The sequence below is a fragment of the Microtus oregoni genome, unplaced genomic scaffold (assembly GCF_018167655.1).
Source record: "Microtus oregoni isolate MIOR12 unplaced genomic scaffold, Mior012 000001F_ref0000356, whole genome shotgun sequence".
Lineage (NCBI taxonomy): Eukaryota > Metazoa > Chordata > Mammalia > Rodentia > Cricetidae > Microtus > Microtus oregoni.
The window spans coordinates 45,269,515-45,288,803 of NW_024543060.1; positions in this window are offsets into that span (position 1 = coordinate 45,269,515).

Below are 19,289 nucleotides of genomic sequence, written 5' to 3' on the forward strand. Positions count from 1 at the left end.
CCCTGATTGCTCTTTGGGCTGACAAGGGAGGGGGAGTTAATTGGGGGAGGGGGAGGGAAATGGGAGGCGGTGGCGGGGAAGAGACAGAAATCTTTAATAAATAAATACATTAATTAATTAATTAATTAATTAATAAGGTTAAGGACCCAATACTGTAATTACTGCTGGAACTTGTCTCCTGTGTCTTAAACTAAGATCCCTTCACACAATAGATAGGCATTCTACTGTGCTGATGGATCTTTAGACCTTGCTTTACATTTTGTGTTGACAAAAGGTCTAATTAAGTTGGCCAAGCTGACCCTGAGCTCACCCTATGGCCCATGCAGACCTTGGATTTGCGGTTTTCCTGCCTCCGTCCCACAGGTGTCAGGGTTAGCAGGCATATGCCATTGCTTCTTGATTTAGTATTAAATTTCTTATCACAGGTGATATGATTTTTAGACCAACATTTGAATGTTAGAACTACATGTAAGTAATGGTGATACACAAAGAAATTTTTGAGGAAGCATGCAATGGCTCAAAACACCTTCTGTAGCTCATCTAAAGACTAGAATAGATACTTGATTCGGGAAGCATTTCACAATTCTGTTGTTCTAAGTTTAAGGTAGATTTAAGATACTCTGGTGATGAAATAAGGACCACTATACTTTTGTGCCTGGCATTACATTCAACAATCCAATCCATATTCATATTGTACATTGTATTATTTCAAGTTCGGAAAGTTGTACCAGCCTAAAACAAAATGTTCCCTGGTAAATACAATGAATGGCCCAGCCAATTGTCTAAAAGCCAGGACAGGAAAAATGACCAAAAGCTTTGAAAGCTGAAGTGAGTTCCCTTCACTCTGATGTACCTATTTATTTAGACTTCTGCAGGTGCATATTAAATGAATTTCTCCCTGTTCTTAAAAATTGTGTGTATTTCCCTGCTCAGTGTCCTAACTAAAAGTTTGTCCTTGTGCCCCTTAGTAAGTAGTTTATTTACAACAATCATTCTTGACTTATTTCCTTGAGTCTCAACAATTATTCTCATATAGTAGAATATTTTCAGTAATTATTTTTTCATTATTTTAGTTACCCCATGCAATAACCCACACAATTCTCAACCCGTAACTCTTTGGCCTATGTAGCTTCCTCTTCACTTTGTCATGACACATTAATAACTACTTATATGGAAAACTAAATAAACATAAAACATTTTAAATCTATTCTTTGAGAATTTTCTGTATGTGTATAATCTATTTTGATCTTATCTACCACTATTCACCACCAGCTCCTTCTAATACCCCCAGATAACTCTTTCAAGTTTATGTCTTTTAATATAAGTCAATAAGCCCAATTATTGCCGTCTGTATACACATATGTTTAAGGTCATATACAGGAACATATCCAACCTACCAGAAGCCAAATGTCTAAAGCAAAAAAATTAAAAACTTTTCACTGTTTACATTTTACTATTTTTAAATATCTGTGATAAAATGTGACGATAGCTTTAAAATTAATCATCCAAATTGGGGTGCTGCATGAACAATGGTTGTACTGGCGGAAATCCATATGAATTAAGAAGAAATAATGATATTACAACTATTATCACTGGTTTGAATCTAGTAGTCTTTTTTTTTTTTTTCGAGACAGGATTTCTCTGTAGCTTTGGAGCCTGTCCTGGCACTAGCTCTTGTAGACCAGGCTGGTCTCGAACTCACAGAGATCCGCCTGCCTCTACCTCCCAAGTGCTGGGATTAAAGGCGTGCGCCACCACCGCCTGGTTTGAATCTAGTAGTCTTAAAGGAAAACATAACAAGGCAAGAACCAATTTATACCAAAAAAATAAATAATCTCATACAAGAACATACTCTCTAGGGAGAAAAGCCATTGATATAGGTCATTCTAATAAATACTGATTCAAAATTAATATTTTAGGAAGAATTTTCTAGATTGGGTTTGAGCAAAACACCTCATTCAAAGAGATTTCTTAATAACTTCCAAAAATATTTTAAATATATGACTTTTTATAATTAGTTTTCAAATAATTATGATTATTATGAATGTATAAATACTATACCACACCATAATTATGAATGTATAAATACTATTAATACTTGAATTAATAAATACTATTGATTTATCTTTCTTATCCCCAAAGTTTAACTCTATCATAAGGAAACTATGTGTAAGATAAGTAGGCAGCATAAGGACATAATGCTTTCCAGTCGAATTCAGTCAAAATCACTGGCACTTGTTAGACCTCATTAAAAAATTTTCTTGAAAAAAAAATCTAAATCTTAAAGCTAATTGGATTTCTGACCTTGTGAACTTAAGTCGTGTGTCTAAGAAAGAGTTTTATTCAAAATATGTCATCTTAAGCTTCATTAAATGTTTACCTTAATTTCTAGAAATGTCTGTGTTCAGTGAAAAGAAACCATATCCTATTCTCTAAGAAGCATGTGGACTTGGTGGAGTTGATTTTAGAAAATAAGGTCTGTTCTTGAGAAGTGGCTTGAAAGTGTCACTGAGTCTGTCACTGGATGACAGCCACATCTTCAGAAGTAGATGTGCGTTCGTACACGGGCCCGCCCTGCTGTGCTTAGAGGGCCTTGTCTCCTTACAGTCCTTCACCCCTGCTAGCTCTTAGACTCACTCTGTCTCCTCTTCTCTAGTGTTTCCTAAGCTCCGAAGAGAGGGATATTTTGGAGACATCATATTTAGGGCTGAATGTCCCAAGATCTCTCAAGCTCTGCACATTGTCTAGCTCTGTATTCATTCTGTATTTCCTGTATTTATTTCCATCTACTATAGAAGGAATCTTCTATGAATATGTGGCAACACATGCACACAAGGCCTGCAGGGGTCTGGGCCAGATAGGGTCCCAGTGTTGAAAGCAGAAGTAGAAACAATCCCCCATCTCTAACCCAGAAGCCATCTGCAATTAATAACTGCTCTCAAAGAAGAATTCATTTTCTCCAGTGGAATCTCAGTATGTATACAAACCACTCTAAAGACCAAGTCCCAAGTCCAGCAGTAGATGGCCATTAAAAAGATGAAATCAATGGCATTTCCATATTTTATAGGGTCTTTGTCTCATAATGTTTTGTCAGAGTATGTTTTCTTTTAAATCTTACGGGTTCTTTACCTACTTATTATGGTTTCTGGTTCTGTGCTTTGAGATTTCTGTGTGTGCAAACTTGCATATCTCTGCATTTACATATTTGTTCCTTAGGGGATGCTCTTTTTAACTATTTGAACTTGTTTTGTGATATTCCAGTTTGCTTATTTTTATCTTATTTTATTATTTTTTTAGATGTCTGGTTTTTGTTTTTGTTTTGTTTTGTTTTCCTAACAAGGGAAAGAAAGAGATTTGGAAGAGAGGAAGATAGATCTAGGAGATCTAGGAGAGCTTGATAGAGAGGAAACCATAATCAAAATACATTGTATGAAAAAGTATATTTTAAATAAAAGAAAAATTAGTAAATATGTGAACATGACCCTATAGTTAATCTCAATTCTGAAGTCATCCTACCTCAGAACTTCAGTTTGGAAGTTAATATAGATATACTATGTGTGTAAGTATGAGTCAGTTTTTTCAATTATGTGAAGATGGATATCCTGCATACAGTCTAGTGAAAATTTCCCCGAAAGAGTTATCACTGTTCCCAAATGCAGATCATATGGCACAGACACGAAGAACCAGTCATGTGTACCCTGACGTGCAGTCTAAGAAGAAAGAGCGCACTGTCTAGTGAGCTGAAGAGCAACGCAGTGGGGGCAGTGCAGACAGCAGATGGGATGGAAGCAAACATTTGGCCCCTGTCTGCCCAACACAATGTGCTGCGGGTGCCTCTACAGGGAGCAGGCTGAAACTCAGCTGGACAAAGGATAAATCTGTCACAACTCTGTCCCACTTACAGAAGCAAAGTTGAGTAAGAATTTACTAACTCTTTGAAGGGAAGATATATAAGATCAAAACAGAAAACCAACACTAGAGGGGTTTTGCTACTAATTAGCTGACTGAAAAGGGGTTTAGACATAAGACGAGGAAGGAGAGAGAGAAGTGTGGTAGGCACAGGACCTTCTCTGTATAAAAGGACAAGCTGTGCTAATCTGAGAACCAAACTGGTCAAGTTTTGTCAGCTGAATAGGAAATTGTCATGAGTGTCCCTCTCCTGATTCTCTTGTATTTCTCTACAGTAAAGTCAGCCTCATTTGTAGGCTCTGAGAAAGGTAGAAATTCTAAAGAGGATTTGAGACTCTGGCTCCAAAGAAAAAGAAAGATGATGGAGGTGGGTCTTGTATCTACCTGTTGCTTTCATTGGTTAATCAATAAAGAAAACTACTTGGCCCACTAGCTCTAGCCTTTTACGGGCTAATTCTCATATTTTGACTAACCCATTTTTAGTAATCTGTGTAGCACCAGTCTTACCAGGAAAGATTCAGCATGTCTGACCTGGCGGCTTGCTTCATCACATCTGCCCTGAGAGGAGAGGAGGCATCTGAGCTCACTTCCTCTTCCTCCCAGCATTCTGTTCTGTTTACTCCACCCACCTATGTTCTAACCTATCAGGGACAAGCAGTTTCTTTATTAATTAACCAATGACCTTCCTCCATCAGAGAGATACTACAGTGAGGTCTGAGTCCCAGGAAAAGACCAAGATAGATTAATGTCCATTGGACAAGCTGAAACTAAAACATATTGATCTCTTAAAAAACTCAGTTTTCCTGGTTAACTTCTCACTAACTTGTCTATTTAATATTTGTGTCATTAATATTTAATGCTACAGCTGATCAGTTAGAAAGCTGAGAGCCTTGAGGTAGGTTGTTTCCTAATTTTCTGAGAAATCGCCATACCTATATCTAAATATTCTACCAGCTTTCACTGACATGAGCAATGTGGGAGTGTTCCCTTTACCCCACAAACTCTCCAGCATAAGTTGTCATCACAACCTTTCTCAAGACCCAGCAATACCACTGTTGGGCATATACCCAAAGGATACTCAGTCTTACCATAAGGACATATGCTCAACTATGTTCATAGCAGCATTGTTTGTCATAGCCAGAACCTGGAAACAACCTAAATGCCCCTCGACCAAAGAATGGATAAGGAAAATGTAGTACATTTACAAAGCAGAAAAAATGACATCTTGAAATTTGCAGACAAATGGATGGAGCTAAAAAATATCATATTGAGTGAGAGACAAAGGACAATTATCATATGTACTCACTCATAAGTGGTTTTGAAACATCAAGCAAAGAAAACCAGCCTACAAATCACAATATCAGAGAACCTAGACATCAATGGGGACCCTAAGAGAGACATACGGGGATCTAATCTACATGGGAAGTAGAAAAAGACAAGATCTCCTGAATACATTGAAAGCATAAGGATCATGGGAGAGGGTTGAAGGGGAGGTAGCAAGAGAAATGAAGAAAAATGTAGAACTCAATATAATCAATATGAGAAAAAGAAAGGAAGCTGAGAGCAAAAGGTACCTTAAAAGATAGAAAGTAAGCTTAATCTCTCTTCTCACAGCAGACATCCATCGCCAGTAATTCCTCAGCCTTGTGAAGCCTTCCTCATTCCCAGCTGGAATCTCTGCTGGCGTGATTTTGTGTAGGTCTTCCACCTGCAGTCAGGCCTCTGCGAGTTATTTGTGTATCCCAATTAAGAACAGAAAATACTGCTTCTCAGCAGCTCTCTACTTGCAGACCTCGATAAGACAAGACTCATGTTCTAGTGGATGGCTATACTCGTGCACAACAGATGCCACAAGGGGGATGCCATAGGTTTAAAGAGAGTTGACAAAGCTATGAGGGAAAAGGAATAAAGAAAGTGGTGGAAGTGAGGAGTAGAGATGGATTCGAACAAAACACAGTATGTGCAAGTGTGAAATCTCAATCAACAAGTTAAAAAAAATAGAAAATGACCTTAATTGTAGAGGAGTTTTCCTAAAGAAAATACCAAGTGACATATGAATGATAACTAAGTAATTTATGTTTGTATTCTCATATTCACTATGCTCACATAAGACACTACACCAGAATCTTCATGTACAGATTATGACTAACACTATTAATAAGAAAATAGTTTTTGGTCATTGTCTGAATTTAAACTAGCTTCATTGAGGGCCACTAACAAGCGGTGCCCCCCCCCCCAACTTTTCCCTATTTCCAAATACAGCAAGTATAATTGGAGGAAGAAACACACAAGTCAGCTTTCGACCACCGGTGTAGTTGGAGGAGGACGAAGAACAAAAACTCTGTTCTGCACCACCAGTTGCTGGTCTTTGCTGGTTCTGTGTGCTTGGCATGATCTCCTGCAAACAAGGTGAAAGACTCTTGAAAGGCACACTAATAAGAGCTATGTGAAAAACAAAAAACATTAATTTTTAACTTTCTCTTATAAATTTTTTGTAGTGATTACTAAAGCCATAGAAACTTTATTCCACTAAAATATTTTGCAAGCACAACTGCTGTATTTATTTCAAAACAATCAATTAGTTTGCCACCACTCACTTGAGGGGAACAGATCCTACTAGACAGAGGAGGCATGTTCCTTTTGAGAACACTTTAATTTTGTATCTAAAGACAGAAAAGAAATGCAAAAGAATAAACATACTGATTTACCATGACTTTCTTCTATTGAATTTGTGTTGCTACTTTCCCTCTTCTTCCAAAACAGTTATAACTTTAAATATAGGTATTTTTGTACAAACAGGAAGTTTCAAAATCCTTCATAGTTTGAGATCTACAATATTATTATTTAAATTCTATGGTCAAGCGCTTTGGTAATTCCCTTCTGCTAGTCTTAGAAAAGAGAGATTACATATAATAGTGAGTAAGCAGCACATAAACACTGGGAATCCAGGGACCACAGGATACTTGGAAGGTCGCTAACTCTAAAGTTTATCACATTCTTAGATAAGAGCGTTCTCGAACACTTCAGCTTCATTGTATTTTGAGGTTAGGGCACAATGACTTACTCAGCCACATCCTGTGCACCTGTATTCAAAATGCTTATAATTAATTTTTTTGCCTTTTGTAGTGATTTTTATTATTTTAAACATTGCATTAAAATAGCTTATCAGAATGACTGTTTTCTAAGAGCCCTGGGTTTCATACTTGAGGTTAGTGGCTCACAGTAATTGTAATACTGTGGCAATGATCCTGAATCAATACAATTTCAGTTATGCATAAGAATTTATATTGTTGTAAAAATGATTTCAGACCTTTGTGCTTGAGCTCCTGAATCAGGACTTAACAGAGTCAAAGAGGCGTACTTTTGAAAGGTCTTAATTCTCTTGTCCTACCCCATGTTCAGGCCTTAACAGAATGCCAACATTTAGTCACCAAAGATCTTCATATAACTCTTTTGAAATATTAAGCAGTAGAGGCAATGAATAGTATTTTCTATTAGAAAAAATAGGGTCACCGTTTGTAGTTCTTCTGTTTTTATAAAATCTGGAGAAATGGCATTCACAGTGTGATCTCAGAAAAAAAATCAAGGTATCTTTTTATTTATTTATTTGGTCTCTTTGCTAAGACTTTTCTAGCTGTCATCACTTTCAGTTTGAACGGTTATGAAATCAAAAAGGCCGTGGTCAAAATGGAGTGATATATTATACTTTGGTCTTTGCATAATATGGGTATCAATTACACAGAGTTGAAATATAGAGTTTGCAAACATTTTACTTTATACCTTTTTGAATCCTTTTAAGCATTTATTAAATATGTAGTACATACCCATTTGTGAGGTTACAAAGAAACAAAATATATATAAAGAATAAAAAAATAATCTCCACTGAGTTCTGCTGACATAATGCTTGAAAAATACCTTCAAAGGGAACCATAAAATATTTATTAGTTCAAAACCATGTTAGATTTTCTAAAACAGCTATGGCTTCATAGGTTCTCATTAACACATGGGAAACAACTGGCAAGCCCATTTTTTCTGACCTATAAACTGAAGGTCACATTTAAAATACACAAGATGCATCCACAGAACAAATGCAGAATTCAAAGTGTTCCTCATCACCAACTTTAAAAACAATTTAGTTCTACAAAACATAGTAAAGTGTTACATGTTACAAAGAAAACTATTAATTAAATTAGAAAAGTATAAGATGTAAAAATGGAGAATTAAACACCAATCCTTTATTTCTTTCACATTACAAGTTGAGTGTTAGGATGATATTAAATAAAAGAGGATTTTACATGCTCTCTTGGTATTCCAGAAACACTAATTATGAAGCTTTTGGGAAATCTTAAATTTACTCAAATCACTAAGAGACCCCAAGAAAGGAAAGAGTTAGCTTTAAATGTAATAGCAACAAGTTATGCATTTTCCAAGCCCCACATGTTACTTATCTGTACTTCCCCCATTATTTCATCACTTAGGAAAATTGAAAGATGAAAGACTAATACTGAACCACTATTCCAAAAGGTTCGCTAAGCCCAAAGCAATGATAAGTTAAATCCCTTCTATATCCTGTCAACTATGCTCATTGTCTAACCTGATTTACATTTTCACAGTCCAGCTGCCAACATCCAAGGCCCTCTGTTTTTTATGACAGGACCACAGAGCAACCAGCTGTGAGGCTTTATGACGTAAACACAAAACAACCAGCTGGGATTGTCAGGTCCTTGGGATTGAGAACAGGAGATCAAGGCAAATCTTTTTTCTTCTACAATAGGAGTAAACTCTATTGCTGACAGATGAACAAGATTAAAACAAACCAACAAACTAGAAAGAGCCAAATCTGATAGATTATTAATTTTCATCTGGAATATACTGTATTATTCTCAAGCATTGATGCTTTGTTCTCTGTGATCTGTCAGAAAATTATGACACATTTTATTCTCGAGAACATTGTTTCTCTTGTATTCCTCACACAAGGTCTTCCTTCCTCCAGCTCCTGCAATCATCACTGGTTCTCATTATGCACCTGGTAATAGGTAGTGCTGCTCACCCCAAAATTCTACTACCAATAAACTTTAGGGTCATCACTGTTTCCAAAATAACTCTTTATAAAATTTGACCTTAAATTTTAGGTTTTATTTCTACTAGTGAATAATGTCAATCTAATAAATTTAAAGAAGTTTTTTAATGTCACATTGAATTTGCTGGGGTTTCTTGACCCACAACCTCTCCCATTTCTAATGGATAGATTTAATATCTTTACCTTACTTCCCATGGTGACAGTTATCCTGTTGTCTGGTCAAAACCACGTAATGGAGAGACAGAATTTGCTTACATAAAATGTGTCAAAAGTTGTGTATGTGAAAATATACTGTTATCATAACTACTAAAGTTTTACTCACTAGCCTTACACACCCAGCCAAGTTACTATTAGCATTTAAAATGTATCTCATGTACTTTTGTCTATAATTCTATTTAATCCTAATAATTAAAACATTGTTAAAGGTTTGGAGGGATAATAGGTAGCATTGGTTGTAGAGAATAATGTAGATGTGATAAGGATATACTGCATACATCTATATAATACTCAAAGAATTAAAAACAACTACCAATTATTAAGGATAAAATTAAGAAAATACCAAATTTATCACAGTAAAAGTAAACCAATTGTAGAGTAAAACAATGCTACCATAAAAGGGGGTTATTAAGCTTTTTGTCATTCTTTTTCCCTAAATCTGTATTACAGAAGGCAAACATGCTTTAGAAATCGTTAACTATCTTTTGTGAAGAGTCATACAGTGACATCAACTGCCACTTGAGGATCCGATTTCATGGCACTTTGCCATCTAAAGAGCCTTGTCTAGTAACCAATTGCATTTTTATTGCTTTTATCTTCTTTCTAGCTGAAAAGAAGTTCTATTAAGACTCGTTAACTCATTAGCATGTGCTTAACAGGGTGTAGGTTCTGGGTTTATGTTCTGTCTAGCCAGGTAGTTTCCTCCCTCTATTTAACTAATTCCCTGTAGTCGTTCCTGCCTAGTTTTACAAGGTCAGATTGGAATGCTTACAGTGTAAGCCTGAGAGAGGAGCAAATAGACAGAGACTAACTCAACATAAATATACCAGTGGTGTCCGGTAACTTTTGCTTCCTGCTCCTGGTAGCCTGTGTATAAATGATATTCAGGCATCTTGATCAAATAGATTTTTTAAAAATATACTACAGTTTAGGGATGTCTAGTATCTGAAAGCTGTCATATGCTCTTATGTATGTATGTAGAGGATGTATCTACAAATTTCTTTTCTATCCTTAACCAACTCTATTCTCTGAACTCAAGGACAGATATGAAAAAAGAAAAAAAAATATGAGAAGTGTACGCAGGCTAGAACCCCAAGGAACCGTTGGAGGAAAAAAGAATTCTCAGAAATATTACTGACAAATACGTGTACTTTCCAAAAACCCTGCCTCAGATTTTTTTAAGGAATATGCTACCTACCTTAGGTCAAAGATTCAGAAATTGAAAAACATGGGTTTGCAGCCAACGAGATTCAGTGAATTTTGTGGTAAATCATAGCTAGATGCCGTCTTCTTTTTTTTTTTTTTAACCATTTGGCATTAATTTCAATGCCTATTTCTATAGCACTAATCTGACTCTTAATATCTATGTTCTGGGCAGGCATTTCCTCATGTTGATGAAGTCAATAAAATGATAAAATATGAATGATTTAATATAGAGAGCAGTATGGTGAGCATAAGTGCTTTTCATTTTTCAGGCCACCTGAATAAATTTTGTCATGTAATTACTACTATTCTATCTCCATGGAGTCACTGTTTCTCTCCTACTTGCTTCCTATGCTTCTCTTACACATACATGCAAATAGAAATCATGGGAATGAGAAAGGATATCAATAAGAATTTTGCATTTGTAAGAAACTATAACATACTTTATTTGAATATGAAACATGTACGAGTAGAAATTCTGGAAAGCTTCCAAAAAAAAGTATAAATCAGAGAAATTTTAGGATGTCAGAGTCTTTTTGTTAGCAATTATTATTTAAGTTGGTAGATATCTTTTTCTTTCCAAAGAATCAAGCCCAAATATTAGGAAACATCAGGACTGATTATGAACAAGCTATGGATGCCATGTTCACAGACATTTACTTTATTTTCCATATTACATACATAGAAAAGCAAGTTAGTGACTTCCCTCAAAATTTCTAACTACTCCTAGTGTGGAATTTGGACTTCTTTTTAGCTTCTTCTAAAATCGTGGCTAACTTAGAGAAATGGAAATATTCTTCTTGCCTAGATATTATGTTTTATGGAAGCTTTCTGATTAATCTTACACACATTCAAACATTGTGTATCTAGCTTTCTATTAAACATCTAACTCTATCAGAGAAATTGACATCTTTCAGTGGGTGCCTTGTGCTTGCAGTCCCCTGAGCATCCTGACCTGGGATAAAGTGGAAATGAAGACAGTAAGGTGTGGAAAGTCATGCCCATGGGCCAATGTTGCTGAGCAATTTACCAACTTGTTTCTCAGTGAAAACTCTGAACTCCTGTTCTATTCCTGCTTTATTACACCTCCAAAGACACATTGAGATAGCTCATCCTGCATCTTTTATGCGAGATTTCACTAACTTTGACTCCTCTTCTGGTCTCTGGGATTTGAAGTGAGAAGTTTCCATTTCTGGGCATCAAAACTCCATATCATAAAATCTATAGGTAGAAAAAAATACAGAATCTGAGCCTGTCTGTGTGCTGCCCTGTAGAGCTTTTTAACCAAAGAGTGTTGTCAGTGTGTTTATGTCTGAGAATTGGGATTTACCCCACAAGACAGTATTATCATAGAAAAATCTCACCCCGTCAGGATTGATCATAGAAACAACGTAAGAGTTCATCGATATGCAACTAGTCGATAGTTTTCTTTGAGTTTAAATTGGGATGAAATGAAGTCAAGACACTCCTTACCCCATGAGAGAGAGGATGGACCTACACCTGGAGGTAATGGTTATAGAATATAGGTGAGCAGTCACATGAGAATGGAACAGATGAAAGGAATTGCAGCCAATCAGTAAACCTCAGCTAAGTGTTACAGGCTATTTAATCTCTGCAAAGCCAGAAGTAAAAGAGATGCCAGTATGCAACAAGAGACAGCATGGTGTTAAGCTGTAGAATACCGTTTGAGATGTAAGCTAAAACAGGGAAGAAGAGGAGAGAAGCTGTGTTCCGAAGCAGATATTGGTTGACTGGAGGATACATATTATCCCTCGATATGCAAATCAATACAGTTTTCAATTAATCAGATGACAGGTGAGCATTGACACTGATCAGGTCATTTTGAGTTACACAGCATCCTGAAAAGTGATCTGACTGTGTCCAAAGAAAGAAAAATATATGTCAGAGCTAATTTTGGCAGTAGGAAAAAGTTCAAAGATAAAACAACTCATAACTTTATCGTTTAAAAATAAAGATATGATCAAAAAATTAATATAAAAAAGAAAAATCAAAGTTCTTAAGTTTTAAGTACAGAAAAGCACATTCCTTATATTGCCAGGTTATAAAAACAATAAAATAATTTGTTTAATTTTCTTCATAGAATGAAATTTGTAACTTTGGTATCTATTCAGTCAGTGAGCTGTTTCCTGATTTGGAATCTAATTCAAATGTGTGAATTAACATAGTCCAATGGGAAAAGGAAAACCTGCACCAGAGGTATAAATAAAATCCTGCCATTTTCTGTTTACCGGCTTTCAACATCACAATAAGGTTTTCCTTGCATTTTCCTAAGATTCATGATTGTGATGCCAAAGACCACTATCTAGAAAACAAACAAATAACAGACTCCAGCATTCATAAATACCTGCCTTTGTCAAATGTGCTAGAACTAAAAATAAACACTGCAACTTGTCCTGTTGGAAACACTACAGGAACTGGGAAAAAAATGACTCACTGGTTAGCAACAAGTAATGCTCTCGCAGAGGACCAGAGTTGGGTTCCTAGCATCCACTTGGGCAGCTCTCGATCAACGAAGAGTCAGTTCCAGAGGGTTGTGAAGTCTCCAGTCTTCTCTTGAAACTTGTACTCACATACACTTTCCCACACACAGATGCAGTCACACACATTCAATGAAATACAAGTAATTTTTAAAATACTTCAATAAAACCTTAATATAGAGTATTGCCTTTTCAGCTTTTAAGGGAAGATAACTGGTATTTTTAATTATATTGCTACTTTGGTTATTGGAGTTGTATAGGTGCACTCACTTATATAACATCTTCACAGAATATATCAGATGTCAAGAATATCTACTAACCAAATTTTATGAGGCAGGCTTAAAGTTGTGGGATGCTACAAAATGAAAGGTCTTAATTGTGATGCAGATTAACAGAATGTCTTATTGCTGAGTGTAATGTTTCTTGCAAGCTGATGCAAATACTTGCAAATATCTTGCATATGCAGAGTTTCTTTCTTCTGTTGACATTAACAAGAAAAATCTCTTTATAAAGTTCATTTTTACTTACAATCGTAGAAGAGCCCTGCAAATGTTTTTTTTCTCATTAGGTGGGAGTCATTAATCATTCACAATGAATGCAGCATCCCTTTTTGTTCCCCAGAATTACAGGCTTTGTGAGAAATGCTTATTATCATACATCTTCTTAAAAGAGTGTCTAATAGCATCCAATCACTCGTACCATCAGTGAGTAAAATTTAAAGGGTATTCTCTTCCACAGGCTTTTATAGCCAAAGCTGTCATCATTGATTTTCACAAGAACAATTTTAAGCAACAAGCAAGTAAATATAAATACCTTATCTGTAGTCATGCAAAAGACGTTTTTACTCTCTTTCTCCTGAGTGAGGTACACCCTTACCCTGCTCCTTTTGTTGTTGTCCTCTCATTGAATGGCTGTAGAGTTTGTAGCTCAATAATTAATTCCTTTTGTCTGGGTGCAATAAATTTTTATATATTTTTTTTCTAGCCAGAAATTTCTGACGCATTAAATCTGAGAAAGATTAAAAAAAAAGACTTGTCTTTAAAACTAAGATTCTTTCAACTTTGTGTGGAATTTTATCAACAGATTTTAATACGTTTAGTTTTCCTCAGAATGAATGCATTCCTTGGCAACTTCGTGTATCTGTATAATGCATTCTGATTAATCCGACTCAGCAGTTTCTGTATTCCCCCTGCATCCCTGCCAGCCCACTCTCCTCTCCTCAAGTCCCTTCCTCATACTTATGCCTTTGATTTGGTTTTAAGACCTAAGGAGTTCTGTGCACTGGATGGGTGGGGCAGGGACTTGAAGGACTCTTTTTCGTCCTGGGGATCTCTCCATTACTGGCAGATACTGAAGAAGGAAGAAACATGGTCTTCAGTTGTGCATCTACTTTTGAAAATTTATTTTAACCTTAAGCTGAAATTTAAACTTGGATGAAGTTCGTGGCATTTCAGGGTTTGGGAAAGGTGTTCTCACTCTGCAAACCTCTGTTATTCTATCTATTCACTCTCAAATGTGCCCTGACACCAGGCGCATGAGGCTTTCCTGAAAATTATGGTATATACAGGAAATACTCACATGATAACCCAGTTCATTACAGTCACAGGATTAAACCGTTCATTGGGGCTTCTAAAAACTCTTTTTATAAATTGGCTAACTTTAAACTCAAAAGTGACTATAATCCATAGAAAAGACAATTTTCAGGAACCTCTAGGAAAAAATAAGTCATATTACAGAAGACATTTTAACTTTTGTTGTTTTTCTCCCACTTAGAACTAGTTCTAAAAACCACCAAAAAGGGAGCTAAGGGTCTTGCGATTAAGACTGAGTGGCTCAATTATTTTTGAGTTCTCATCTCCTGAAAAACTGTATAATTGTAGCAATTAATACCTATGCTGTTAGTAGTTTGAGCTTTCACCTTCTGTCTCTTCAAGTCCTGATTATAATGTGTTGGGTAGATGTTTTACCTCCACTCTGTACATGAACAAAATGTAGCTCCAGGACCTTGTTTTGGTGAGCTTCAGAAAGCCCTGCTAATGGCTGATCCATGGTAAAATCAGAAGCCAGATGGATACATCTACTTCTTTCTCACTTGCATTCATTTCTGTCACCTTTCAAATTGTCAAGGTGGCTGGACTTTCCTCCCACAAGCTGACAGGAAAGGCTGAGTACTCAGAGACATCATATAGATACAATGTTTCAGAAAGATGCACACAGAACCAACTCATGCAGAGATGTCAAAAAAATCCTTAGAAACTATAAAAGCAATTTCTAAATTTATAGAAGAAAATTATTTTGAAAAAATTATTTTTCAAAGTTATCACTTTATATTTCAGAAAATACACACAAATAAAAATTATTTGTATGTGTTAATTTATATTTTCAGGAGAATGCTTCCTTTTTTATATACTGAGCCTAAAGACTTTATAAGATACTGAAAATATACTTAAAGTGACTGATACTCTTTACTAGTATCTATAATCAAAATAGTATAATTTAATCTGAAAACTTCTAAAGCTTTATAAATAACAAATATAAATCACCATATATGTATATATATATGGATATACATTTATATATTTGCAGCTCTTGGATATAATTGTAACCTAGTTGTTACAATATAATATAATTGTAACTAGTAGTAGTGTAGCTACATTCAAACAGTACCAGCAATGTAGCACTGAGATAATGATAATTAAGTGAGGTCTGTGCCAGTGACTGTCACTCAAAGAATAAATGCTTCTGCACATACTACTGTGTGCAGCACAATCCTTAAATCTTGGTCTCAGAGAACATTGTGGAAGAGGAGCAAAATACTGTGATGGGTTTTATCCCTGTGACTAAATATACAGCATTCTAGAGACATTGCATCCATTAAATCTCAACAACATGCTTGCCTAAAAAAACCTGAATAGTAACTACTCCCATTGTCATTCTAACAGAGAAAGGTGAATGTCCCCTAGGGTCAGTCCTGAATGAAGAACTTTAAGAAGTCAGTAACTAACTGGTCAAGGAAAGAAAGTAACTCTCTTCAAGGACAAGTTCTCTGATGGGTTATCTCTTCTGAAAGAATCCTAAGCTCATGTATGTAGGAGAAACACTAAATGGACTTGGTAGATCTCTCTCTCTCACACACACACACACACACACACACACGCACGCACGCACACACACACACTGTGTAAGTATGAATGTAACTGGCCCCCATCATCTCATCGAGAATGACATTATTAAGGGGCACGGCTTTGGTGGAGTAGGTATGGCCTTGTTGGATGAAGTGTGTCCCTAAGTGAGAGGATTTAGAAGTTTCCTGTACTCATGATACCGAGCAGTATCTCAAGGCGTAGAAATCTCAGTTACCATCTTCCTGCATGCTGCCATGGTCACACTATCATGATAATGGACTGAACCTCTGATACTGTAGGAGAGACTCCCCAACTAAATGTTTGCCTTTTATAAGAATTTTTATGGTCATGGTGTCTCTTCACAGCAATAAAAGTGCTAAGACAAATATACACACATACAATTAATAAAATGTGTATTGTTTACATAATTTTAAAACTGAGGTATATTCTTGGGGCTATTTTTGAATTTTTAGATAAATTTTATGACTGCTTTGTTTAATAATACATTTAGTGGGTACAAATCACAATCCCCAGGGATATGATTTCTAAAACCATAATTATATGTTAAAATCCAAGATTATCAAAATCTCTATTGTTTAAACCTACAAATATTAAAATTCCAAATGCTGACCTTCAGCATTCCCCCAGACTACAATTGCTCCCCAGGACAAACCAGGATGTATACAATTACTAGGAAGTCAAATTCTAGGAACAAGATAAGTCATGCAAGACAGTATGAAGACAATGTGTCATTTCTCTGCATTGACGTAGTCATCACTGCTGAACTTCCACGAATGTTTACTGAGGTAAAGCCTTGTTGCCTGAGAACACTAGTGAAGTAAAAACTGGTTTGAAAACAATATTTTGCACGATGGAAGAGATGCTGCTTACCCAATGATGGTGAGCTTTTGTTCCATTATCAGGATCTCATCCAACAAAATGTGGGATCTCGACATGAACACATGGGGACTGAATTGTCATGAACACCAAATATCCTAAAATTAAGCCCCAGAATATGACAAAATTCAATTGAGTGCTCTTGCCAGTGTATATGGAACCATAAAAGACTTTCAAAGGTGAAAGTCACAGTGCGTCCACTGAACAAAGCCATGAAAGACCCAGGGGCTCCTTGCAGCGAAGAAAGACTTCACAGTAAAGCTAATGATTGTGAAAGTCACTGGCTTTTATAGACTATCTTCATATACTTGCAAATGATCTATGCCTGTAATATAATTTCCATATATAAATTTTCGTTGAAGCCTTTTTCTCTTTAGCTTTATTCCTATAACTTTCAGTAGTCCAATTTTTATTTTACAATGTGATTTTTATATATTTCTCCTTTGTATCATTTCTGAAATTGAAGAAAGTGCTGTATAAAGACCTTTAGTGAGTTCTGATTGATTTAAGCATTTCTTTTGCAAGCTCTTCTGTGTTAGAGTGTAGTACTCTATGCGGGCTTGGTATGCAAACATTTTCTGTGAAAATGGAAACACTGAACTTCCTCAGGAAGTGAAAGAATGCTATGTTTGTCTACCCGCTTTTGTAGAAGGTAGCGTTTCTCAAGTTTTCAGCTCCCGGACAGCAACGACCCACCACAGTTTATGATTAATCTTGTCCACAGACCTCTGCATCATGGTGTTTCAGCTAACTGTCATGTAAATCAGTCACGCTCACCAATCACAGTGACAGGCACTTATGTATTTCATTTTTTATGTATTTCTTAATGATTATGGTTCATTTGCTCCTAGGTTGCACTCTTGTGACCTTGTTAAGTATGCTCAAATGGTTATTTGAAAAAAATAAATGTGTCAAACTGTAATATACTCAGACATTATTGTTCATGAGGCCTATGAGGTATTATGTCTTTCTTTATGTTTCTCAAACCCTAAACAAATGCATTTTCAAGTATTATTATATTAGTTTTTCCAACATTGTAGCTTTGAATTTTTTTTCAGAATTTCAATGTCAAAATTCTGGAGATTAAGATTGTGCCATTAGAAATTGCAATCCAAATTAGTGTTCAATGTATATAGATTTTATTCAGAACTACTTAATTGAAATCGTTTTCTAAGGGGCTGCCGAGATGGCTCAGCAGTTAAGAGCACTTGCTGTTCTTACAGAGGACCTGGGTTTCCTTAGCAGTATGTTCATGCAATGTTCCAACTGTTCCTTAACTCAAATTCCAGGGGACCCAGTACATTTTGCTGACTTTCATGGAAGTCTGTCATGCATGCAGTGCACATCCATATGGGCAGGACAGCCATTCATACACACAAAAGAAATGTAATAGATAAATGTGTTTTAAAAGGTAGTTCTTTAACAGTTGTATAAGCTGAGACTGTAGAGAAGGTGGTGCAGGAGGTAAAGTGTTTGCCTTGTAAGCATAGGACCTGAATTTAGAATCTACATGGGTTCTAAAACACAGCCCCAGGCACATTCACCTAAAACCCAGTCCTGGGGTGTTGACAGTCAGCTGTACCTGTAACCAATTGTGGGCTGAGAGTAGACTGAGGGCCACCTGCATTTATACCCAGTAATGAGGGTGGGCTGACAGCCACAACATCTGGAACCCAATGCTGGAGGTGGGTAGATGACCACTACATCCCAGTGCTGGGAGGAGGTGGTCAGACAAATTCCTGAGCTCAGTGTCTATCTGAGTCAGTGAACTCCAGGTTCAATGAGATACCCTGTCTCAAAGATTAGATAGGGAACAACTGAAGAAAACACCTGACCTTTATCTTTGACCTTTATATGCAAGTACACACTCATATGTACATGTACACAAACACAAGAATACATATAATACATACATATATGTTCACATGAAAAAAATCCTGCAAACTCAAAGGGAAATTGTGAAAATATCTGTGTAAATATATTTATAAATATAACCTTAAGACAAATTTGAAATCAATATCACTAAAAATCAAATTCTTGTGTAGTATTTTATTTTCATATTTTGATTAATCTTGATACCATTATAAGGATGCCTGAGGAAGAAATGCATATTAGAAATCTCATACTTTCTTATTTCAGTATATATACATCTATTTACTTTCTAATTTCAATTTTGGAAGTCCTAATCGTCTATGCTGAAAGAATATCACATCGACAACATTTTACTGTAAGCAGTAGTTAGTAGCAGGTGATCAGATTGAGCTATGAAGATCTTCACTTATAAGTTATATCTAGCCATTTAAACTTATACTAGGAAATGAAATGCTACCTTTTGCCATGCATCTGTCAAACTTTATATTA